The 11,438-nt window shown below is 36.5% G+C and overlaps 1 pseudogene; it reads left to right on the plus strand.

Annotated features, from left to right (window-relative positions):
- The first annotated feature begins 2,829 nt into the window (after positions 1-2,829).
- Positions 2,830-4,154, plus strand: LOC114030600 (annotated as a pseudogene).
- Positions 4,155-11,438: the final 7,284 nt, after the last annotated feature.

The following is an 11,438-nucleotide window of genomic DNA, read 5'->3' on the forward strand; positions in this document are numbered from 1 at the left end:
GAAAGAAAGAAAGAAAGAAAGAAAGAAAGGAGGGAGGGAGGGAGGGAGGAAGGAAGGAAGGGAGGGAGGGAGGAAGGAAGTCTGAAAAATATTTTCAACAAATTATCAAAGAAAATTGTCCTGCTGTATTAGAATTAGAGGGTAAAATAGAAACTGAAAAAAATCCACCAATCACCACCTGAAAGTGGTTCCAAAAAGAAAACTCCCAAGAACATCACAGCCAAATTCCAGTGTTCACAGATCAACGAAAAAGTATTGCAAGAAGCCAACAAGAAAAAAAAATTCAAATGTGGAGCTAAAGGATTAAACAGGATTTGGCAGCTTCACACTAAATAACCAGAGGGCTTGTGATATGATATATAAGAAGGCAAAGGAGTTAGGATTACAACCAAGAATAACCTGCCCAGAAAAATTGAATATAATCTTTCAGGGAAAAAAACGTGGACATTTAATGAAACAGAGGAAAAGCAAGAAAATAAGGAAAATGAAAACAAATATGCTTCAATCTATATTCAGAATTAACCATTTTTCTGTTTGAGAGAGCCTGATAGAACATATTATCTCTATATCTTTCAGATGACTAAACCAGGTTGAGGGTTACAGACAGGACTCAAATCAATTGGTGAGTTAGTGGGATATCTACCCCAAGCATGTGAAGACTTCATATGGTGCAATAGGCAGGTGAAAACAATTTGTTCCATGGGCCATGAAGGTGGCTGAAGCAGGAGCTATGTAATATTTATAGCTTGGTCAGACTTTGAACACACCAAGGTCATCTCCTGTATCCTGGACCACCACCAGTCATCTTGACTTCTGTCTTGCCACTGGATTTCAATGATCCTGAAAGAGAGTGAGGGTGACAAGTTTGTTCAACTCTGCCTCACTTAAATCCAATTCACATGCAATTCAAGACATCACCCTGTAATGTCATTGATCTTCAAAAATGAAGGATAAATGACAACAACAACAACAACACACACACACATACACAGTTTCAATTTAATAAGTGTCCTCAATCCAGATTAGTAATCACAAATTAAATTTGTTCAATATTTCTCATGTAACAGAACTGATGTGAGGATTGGAATCATTTTGTTAAATTGATTGAAAATGTGAAAAACCATATTATTTCATTCCTGTTTCTTTAAGCACTCCACTGTTAGTTAGTAGCTAGCGTAATAATGCTCAATGATTTCTCAAATACATTTTATTGCCAAAGAACAGCATAAAATTACTTAAAGAGTTCATTTCTTCCTTTGTTTCAATGTTAGCAATGAATAATTTTTTTGATCTCATGGTATTTAGTATTTGTAGCCCTTTTATTCAAACTCCTCGTGACTCCTGTGGTGTCTACAAAAATTAATGCATGATTTTGACTATAGCGGCATTTTCACTCTTGGATAAAGCAGATTTTTGCTGCACATAAATGGCTACTGTATTTTTACAAAGAATTCTTTTATTTCAATCAGTTATTGGGTAGGTATGAGATAATGGTACCATAGATAGGGTTCTGGATCTTGAGTCAGAACACGTGGGTTTGAATCCTTCTGCCACTTAAAACTGTGTGATCTGCATGATATGATCAAAAATCAATTTATTTGCTTGTAAAAAACATAAGTTGTATTGTATGACCTGCAATGCCACTTCTAGGTCTGATCCTGTGTTAATGGTAAGAGTCCCCAGATGTCAATGGGCTGTTTATTCTGTATTTTCTTTATGATGGAGTGCCCTCATTACACACTACCAAGAAATGCAATCCCCTCTATCTTACCTTTTCCACCAGTAATGATTCCCTCTTCCTCTTGAATGGAGCTGGTTATTTTCACCTCAGCTGAAAACTAGAAAATTCTTTGACCATTTTAAAAATCCCATGAGTTCATGTTTGTCTTTTAAAATTTTTAGTGTACAAATAATTATATACCACACCTTTCTTTGGCCCTGAAAGTTAAATGGTGGCTTATTAGGATGTACCTAGGGGGAAAATGAAGCAAAAATATATGAGGTAATAAAGTTGTCAAAGGGAATAAATACCTAGATGGTCTTTAAGTATTTTAATCAGGGTTTGAGCCAAGGAAGGAATTCACACTCACTTCTAAATTGGTCAGTGTTCTTTATTGATAAGGATTCATTCTAAATGTGTAGATGGTCTTTTGGTGTATAGTGACCTCCAGTTCTTAGTATTATTGAATACTAAGGTATTTCAAGGTAAATCTTCTGACTTTTTGGTCAGAATCAGTAAAAAGCTCAGTGGGACTTTGTGTTACAGTTCTCAGCAGTGTTGGAGCTTTTTCTAGAATATGCCTTTTGAATATTTTATTCTTTCTTTGTTGAAGCTCATTTGCTGTTATCCAAGTTGATGTGGTGTAAAAATCTGATAGAACCAATCTCCTCACTTGGACCTGTATGCTAGACTTCCAGAATTCATCCTCCCATTAATATGAACTTAGTCACCTTCTGCTGCCTTTGGGCTGAGAAGTATTTAGTAAATTCAAACTGACCTATACCACTATAGCAAGATTTCCCAAGAACATTGTAGGCTGCACTTTATACACTGAAGAGCCATCCAAATAGACACACCTTCCCTGATTATTTATGCCTTTGCCCTCCCACTCTGCTACCCACATTAATGCCTTGTGTTAATAAAAGTGATCTAATTCAGTAATTATACTTATGCCACTTAAAAGATGATTTGTAAATAATTTTCTAATGTTAAGGTTCTTCACGTTCTTGATAGCTTTCCATTTTTGCAAACTTCCATTCACCTAGGGTCATCTTTCTTTTAAATATTAAAGTCTCGCCCTCGGCCTCTGTTCTCTGAGCCCGGCGGAGGAAGCCCCACCCAGAAACTCAACATGTCTATTTGCAAGATCCAGGCAAGAGAGATCTTTGACTATCATGGAAACCCCACTGTTGAAGTTGATCTCTATATTGAAAAAAGTCTCTTCCAAGCTGTTGTGCCCAGTGGTGATTCTACCAGTATCCATGAAGACTTGGAGCTCCAAGACAATGATAAGACTTCCTACATGGGGAAAGGTGTCTCAAAAGTGTTTGAGCACATCAATAAAACTATTGCCCTGACCATTGTTAGCAAGAAACTGAATGTTGTGGAGCAGGAGAAGATAGACAAATTGATGATAGATGGACGGCACTGAGAATAAATCTAAATTTGGTGCAAAGGCCAAATTGGGAGTGTCTCTTGCTATTTGTAAGGCTGGAGCTGCTGAGAAAGGTGTCTTCCTGTTCCACCATATAGCTGACTTTGCAGGCAATGATGAAGTCATCCTGCCTGTTCCAGCCTTCAACAGAATCAACAGTGGCTCCCATGCTGGTACCAAGCTGGCAATGCAGGAGTTCATGATCTTCCCTGTTGGAGCAGCAAATTTTAAGGAGGCCACGCACATTGGAGCTGAGGTCTACCACAACCTGAAGAGTGTGACTAAGCAGAAATATGGACAGGATGCCACCAATGTCAGGGATGAGAATGGCTTTGCTCCTAAAATTCTGGAGAATAAGGAAACTCTGGAGCTGCTAAAGAATGCTATTGGTAAGGCTGGCTATACTGATAAGGTCATAATTGGCATGGATGTTGCTGCCTCAGAATTCTTCCAATCTGGGAAATATGACTTAGACTTGAAGTCTCCTGATGATTCCAGCAGATACATCTCCCCTTCTGAGCTGGGGGACATCTACAAGAGCTTCATCAAGGACTATCCAGTGGTGTCTATTGAAGATCCCTTTGACCAGGATAATTGGGAAGCTTGGAAGAATTTCACTGCTACTTTGGGCACCCAGGTGGTAGGGGACGATCTCACAGTGACTGGTCCCAAGCACATTGAAAAGGCTGTGAGTGAGAAAGCCTGCAACTGCCTCCTACTCAAAGTGAACCAGATTGGCTCTGTGACTGAATCTCTCCAGGCATGCAAGCTGGCCCAGTCCAATGGGTGGTGAGTAATGGTTTCCCATCATTCTGGGGAGACTGAAGACACCTTCATTGAAGACCTGGTGGTGGTCTCTACATTGGGCAGATCAAAACTAGTGGCCCCTGCTGATCTGAGCATCTGGTCAAGTATAACCAGCCTCTCAGAATTGAGGAAGAGATGGACAGCAAGGCTAAATTTGCTGAAAGGAACTTCAGAAACCCTTGGGCAAAGTAAGCTCTGTGGCCAGGAAGCCTCAGAGCTCACAGGTGCCAGTCACCCCCGTAGATGTCTGCTCCTGTCCCAAGAATGAGCAGCACCAAATACTAGACCAGTTTTGTTTTGGGGGCAGGGGCCTCAGTTGCTTAACTTCCCTCTACCCTCCACAGAACTCTTACCAGAAACTACCTGATCATCTGGCACTCTGTCAGCAAACCCTGATCATCTTGTGACTAGGATAGAATGACCTGTTCTCACCCCCCAACCCCAGTGTTGATGTGTGGAGCCATGTGCTTGTTATGCAGTGATTCAACCCCAATGAGCCCACAGGCCAGATCTCTAGTGGCTTCTATGTGCAGAATAAAAGTATAATATCACTAATGTAATATAATGACCCACTGGAAAAAAATTAAAAAAACATTAAAGTCTTTTTGTTTATCCTTATCTAATTATCACACTTTATCTTATTCACATCTATTTCCATTAGAAGAATATTTTAAATCATAATTTTCAACAAAATGAAATAGGTTTCAGTTCTGGCTACCATCCTCTTTCAAAGCTTGTAAACTTCTTGCCAAGAATTAGCTGTGGAGAACCATAAAGAAACAATCTGCCAAAAGTCAAAATGACTTAGTCTCATAAGAACAATCAAGTATAGTGAATAAAAGAACTAATGAAATCTTCCAAATTATTTGGCCATATCTTATATGAAATCAGTACTTTGAATATAATTTTCTCTTTTTTCAATAATCTAGGTTGGTTATTTGAGTTCATTAGACTATGGTGCTAATGGGGCCAAGGTTATTGGTTTATTCCCCATATGTGTTAGCTCCATGCAGAGAAAAATCTGTGTTATTTTGCCAGAGATGGAACCCATAACCCCCCACCAGATGTCTCACTAATGTATTCAACTGACCCCAAGAAGAATTAGGTAAGAGACTGTGAATAACCTACCATCAAGTAGAATCTACCTCCAAGGGCTCCCTAGGTAAAATTTTGAAATAAGTGAAAATTGCTTTTAATTAACCATAGCTTCATTTCCTATAGCAACATTTTCCTTATCTTTAAATGCTCCCTCTCTCCTATAGGCATCTAATACTCTCTTACTGCTCCTATCTGATATCTGATATTTCCTCATAGGAAAAAATATGATTAATGTTAAGGATTTGCTAAACTAGAAGAAGTCACATTTATGTATATGTATATATATATATATACATATTTATATATATACTATATATATGCACATACACACATATATACACATATATACATATACATAAACATATATGTGGGAAAAAAACAATGTTTGATCTAGAAGAATACATGCTAATGTGGAATTTCAGATGACAGTGCCTTTTTCTTCTTGTTTTTATGCAGGGCAGGGAGGTTTCTTAACAGAATTGACATTGAGTATGGAGGAAGTAAGCCCTTTTCTTTTACTACTATTGTAAAACACTTCAGAATACTTCCTCTTTCAGTTTATCACTATATAATACAACCAAAGAGCATAAATTTACGGTTGGGAAGCAGCTCAGAGGCCACCTAATTGAACCCCTTCAGATGAAGATGAGGATGAAGAAATTGATGCTTAGAAAAGTTACATGAATTGCCCAAGGCCACAGTTATTAAGTGCAAGAATAAGTAAGTCAAAAAATATTAATAAGTGCCTCCTATGTCCCAGGCACTGTGTTATGTGTTGGGGATTTGAAGAAAGGCAAAAACACACGCACAGACACACACAAACAAAAACCAAAACCAGTCTCTACTTTCAAGAAGCTCATGATCTAAAGTCACAATGACTTTTTGCAAACATCTACAAACAAGAATAAAGAACACATGTACAGGATAAAGAGAAAATAGTATGCTTCAATCAGTATTCACACTCCATAGTTCTTGCTCTAGATATGGATAGCATTTTCCATCATGAGTCTTTTGTAATTGTCTTAGATCTTTGTATTGATGGAAAAAGCTGTCTATCAAAGTTGGTCATTGAACAATGTTGCTGTTGCTATTTAAAATGTTCTCCTGGCTCTGCTCGCTTGAATCAGCATCAGTTCATGTAAGTCTTCCTAGGTTTTTCTGAAATCTGCTTACTCATCATTCCTTATGGAACAATAGTATTCCATTACATTTATATACCACAACTTGTTCAGCCATTCCCCAATTGATTGGCATTACCTCAATTTCTAATTCATTGCCACCACAAAAAGAGAAGCTAAGTAACTTTAAAATTAGATGATGTTCCATGACATGCTTTGGGCAGTAATTCTGGGACTTGGCACTAACCATTGGCTAAAGTATGTATGTTACTGAGATCTGTATTTCTAATGCATACCATCCTTTAACTAGTGGGCAAGTAGAGAAGAGCAGTGGATCCATTAGTCCATAATTCACTATCTAGGTGATTTTTTAACATTAAACATGACTGCTGCATTGTTTTAAATAATCATATCCATAGATCTACTCAAAATATATTGTTTTGCTCTATCTAGGTTCCATATTCTCTTTTTACCATGTCTCAAATCCCATACCAGCTGATAACTAGAGTAGTATTCCAGCAATTCAAGCAATCTTGATTTTATCTCTGTAGTTATTTTCTCCAAAAATATAGATTGAAGGTTATGTCTTCCCATACTGGGGAAATGATGTATATTCTGCCATAAATTCACCCCAGTTAGTATCCAACTAACATATGATCATAGACTGACAACTGGAAGAAGCATCAAAAGTCATCTAGTCCACTCCCACCTATTTTATATGCTTACTGTCCTCCTCAGTTCATCTTAATATTATGTCATTATGCCAGGCCTATCAGTTTTTCATATATTCCTCTTTTTGTACTGCTTTTATTGTATAATTCCTAATTTATGCTGCCCTGGAGATTACCCAAATTTATCACACGATTCTCCATTACACTTTGTTGATCTATACTTTGAATACTTTGGATTTGTGATACTCTATAATACACAGGCATCAACATCACTGGAAGGATATGAGTTATGAAAAGTTGGGAGTTTTACTTTTCAAGAAGTATGGTATTAGTCAAATATGGTATGGATCAACCCAGTTTGGCAATGGAAGGCTTTGAAAAGTTGATTGCTCCATTATCTTGACAAAAAAAAAGAATTGGGATTGATAAGATTGCATCAATCTGACCTTGTTTTCTCTTTCCTTTACACATTTACTTAACCAAATAGGAAAATTATATGCTGAGTTCCAGAATACATTATACCACTTTCCTCCAATTTTCACAATAAAGGGCTATCAAATACTATAGATAAATCCACTATATATAAGTAGTTTTTAAATATATGCATATTTTATTAATCATATACTTGAATCTAAATCAAAAGAAATATTTTTAATCCATTGAGAGAAGTTATTGTAATAAACAGCAAAAAAACTCTTAGTGCTAAATCATATGAATTAAAAATTTTCCCCAAGAAGGAGCTGCACAGTTATAATAATAACTATAAAATAGAATTAAGCTTGTAAATCCAAATTTTTGCAGTAATTTTATAAGATTATTCATCTGAATTAAAAAAGAAAAGTTGCTGAAGTACCACCTATCAGATTAGCTAATATGACAAAAAAGGAAAGTGACAATTATTGGAGAAGATAAGGGAAAATTGGAATACTAATACATTGTTGGTGGATTTGTGAACTGATCCAACCATTCTGGAGAGTTATTTGGAACTATGCTCAAAGGGCAATCAAACTGTGCATATCCTTGGTCCAGTAATACCACTACTAAATCTGTATCCCAAAGAGATTATAAGAAAGCGGAAAAGGACCCACATGTACTAAAATATAGCAGCTCTCTTTGTAGTGGCAAAGAATTGGAAATTGAGGGGATGCCCATCAATTGGAGAATGGCTAAACAAGTTATGGTATATGAATATAGTGGGATACTACTGTGCTATAAGAAAAGATGAGCAAGTGGATTTCAGAAAAACCTGGAAAGATGTATATGAGGTGATGCTGAGTGAAGTGAATAGAACCAGGAGAACATTGTACACAGTAACAGCAAAATTGAGTGATGACCAATTTTAATAGACTTCGCTACTTTCAGCAATACAATGATCTAAGACAATTCCAAAAGATTCATTATCAAAAATGTTATCCATATCCAGAGAAAGAACTTTGGAATGTGAATGCAAATAGAATCATACTATTTTCTCTTTTTTTTCCTTCTTGTGGTTTTTCCCTTTTGTTTGATTCTTCTTTCACAATATGTGGAAATATGTTTAATGTGATTGTACATATATAACCTATATCAGATTTCTTGGTTTCTTGGAGAGAGAAGACAGGAGGGAGGGAGAAAAACATTTGGAAATCAAAATCTTATAGAACTTAATGGTGAAAAATAAATGAATAAATTGCAAAAAAGTGTTGTTTTAATATACCTTCTTTGTTCAGACAAAAATCAAAACAAAACAAACACAAAAACTTCTGCCTTAATGTTGCATCTCAATTTATTACATTAACTTGTTCAGATAATTTTTATTTGTTTTATTTTATTTTTGAATTCAATCTCATCAATTCTATACTAAAAGGTGGATTATTTTAAAATTGGTTTATATCATATGCTACAACAGGTAAATGAACTATCTAGCAGTGGAAGTGTGTAGATAAGTGGTCTAAAATAAAAGAGAAAATTAAAAGAATAGGTGCCAAAAGGGTATCTAATTATCATGAGAATAAATGGTTAAATTAGTTGAAACTTCACTTGCAACCTAAACTTTTGTTTACAAGCTCCTGAGTCTCTCATGACTCATTCTCACATTCTTACAACTATGTACATATTATATGTCAGTATTTCCGAATAACATTATAATCTATTCTAATGAATAATTATGAATAAATGGAATAATTAAAATGAATCCTCCAAGTAATCTAATATTTTAATGACAAATTATGGAGATAATCTCAAGACAAAAAGAGAGACTCAGAAATAATGAGCTTTGAGATCATGTCGTAGCAATGTAGTCTTATGTAGCTACCTTGTAAGTTTAGCTGTCCAGTGGCTAGAGTTAATGAGTCCTCTGACACTTTGAAGTCTTCATAGAAAGTAGCAGAGTCCTTCTAGTTCAACCTATCCAAAATAGAATTAACTGCACCACTTTCTTGACCTTTACCACTTCCATCAAGACCATCATTGTCCTTCCAAATACTCAGGTTTGTAACCTTGGAATAATCGATTCCTTACTCCCTCTCACTCTACATGTCCAAAAACCATTAATTTAATTTTGTCAATTTTACCTCCACAACATCTCTTGCAACCATAAATACCTTTCTCTTTATTCACATAGTTATCATCCTAGGTCAAGCTCTCAATCTTTTCACTTAATCAATTATTATAGCCTCAAACTTCTTCCCATCCTAAATACAGCTATTGAAGCAATAATCCTGAACCACAAACCTAACCATGCCACCCCCCTGCTTAATGACCTCTAGTTCCCTGTAACCTCTAGGATAAAACATGAACTCCTCAGTTTAGCTTTGAAGTCTCTTCATAGCCTGTCTCTAATTTATGTTTCTGACCTCATTTTACATTACCCAAACTATAGAATGTAGCCAAACTATAATCCTTCACATTCTTTACACTTGAAATTCTGTTTCTAGTTTTTTTTTTTCTTTTGCATAGACTATTCTCTGCATTTATAAATCAATCTCTCCTTTTCTCCATGGCTTAGCCTGCCCAGTTTCCTTTTGTAACACCCTGTCCCAAGGCCCATTGTTATGGGACTCTCTTCTTATTCTTATTGGTGGAGATGAAGGACCTCCCCTGTGTGAAAGGTGGAGTAGAGTTGGCAGAGGTTAGAATTCAGTTATCAGCTAATCCCATTTTGAGGAATCATCATTCAAGTGTTCTTGACTTTCACCTTTGAGAGAAAAGATGGAAAAGGCCAACCCCTCTTCAGGTTGATGAAGGAAAAGACTAAGAATATATGAAAAGAGTGGGTAGTCTATGTCATGTCTCTATTCCAAGTTTGTTACTCTAGAAATTTTGGGGAGTATCCACTTGAATGAGATCCAGGACACTTTTTTCCTTGATTGACCTGAGTTATCTCTCTCCCAATGGAAGAGCTCCTTCATTCCCCATTTCTGGTATATATTATGCAATGTATACTTTATCTGATTTCTGTTTTGTTGTGATTTGTGCAAATGGGTTTCTTTTTTATTTGCTATGTGTGTTCATATGTTATTAGTAGGGAAAGGGTCAAGCCTTGGGTAGAGGTCCAGTTCCCCTTAAAATGACAAAGTGATCAAAAGTTAGTTCAAACCCAATCATATCACCTACATAAGCAGTATTAAAGGGAGGTAGATATACTTCTAGCTAGCTACTCACTTTCCCTTAGGAAAGCAAAGTGGTAACCTCTGGACCCAAACTTCCTCTCCTGGTAGGAATGAAATTTTCTCTTGGAGAACAGTTGGGTAAGAAGAGTCTAGGAATGTCTATTCTGCCTCCCTTCATGCCATGCACAATGACAGGCCTGAGTTAAATGTGAAGTCTCGTTATACATGCAGTGCCTGATCTCTCTACTGCTACTCATCAAAGTTCAACTCAAACACAACCTCAAACATGCGGCTTTTCCTGATACCCCCACTCCTAGTGACTCTATAGTCCCTCAAAAAACAAAATAAAATTATCATGTTTTTACTTCATAGATTCACATGATCACAAATGCAGAGCTTAAAAAGATAATAAAGGCTATGGCAAACTTCCTAATTTTACATGAGGATACTGATGCCAAAAAAGTTTAACTGATTTGTCCTGTTGTTGTTTGTTGTTGTTTGACTTTCATTCTCAAAGAGGACCATGACATCAGGAAGGTGATGTTATGACTTGAAAGTGAATTAGATTTAAGTGAGTCAGGGCTGTTCAAAATCACTAGCCTCACCCTGTCCTATGGATACATTTGAGTCCAGTGCCAAGATATAGATCAGGATGACTGGAGATGGCAAGGATGCAGTGGGAGACCTTGATCTTTTTAAGCTGAGGTCTTTCCCAGGTCTCAGTTTGTCTGAATCAATGCCCATTCAGTGATTAAGGGTTGGTAAGAAATAAGGCAAAATATGACACCTTTTACCCAAGGTCACACAGGTAGCAAACAAAATGGCTAGGAATTAACTGAGGTCTCCTGATTCACAACCTAGTATTCTTTTCATTGTATCACATATATGTGTATGTATTCTTTTCCACAGTAAAATGTAAGCTTCTTCAGGGTTAGCACTGATTCATGTTTGTCTTTGTTATCTCTAATGCAGTCTCTGATGCATAGCATATACTTAATG

Source organism: Vombatus ursinus, unplaced genomic scaffold (assembly GCF_900497805.2).
Source record: "Vombatus ursinus unplaced genomic scaffold, bare-nosed wombat genome assembly UNPS02014962.1, whole genome shotgun sequence".
NCBI classification, from domain to species: domain Eukaryota; kingdom Metazoa; phylum Chordata; class Mammalia; order Diprotodontia; family Vombatidae; genus Vombatus; species Vombatus ursinus.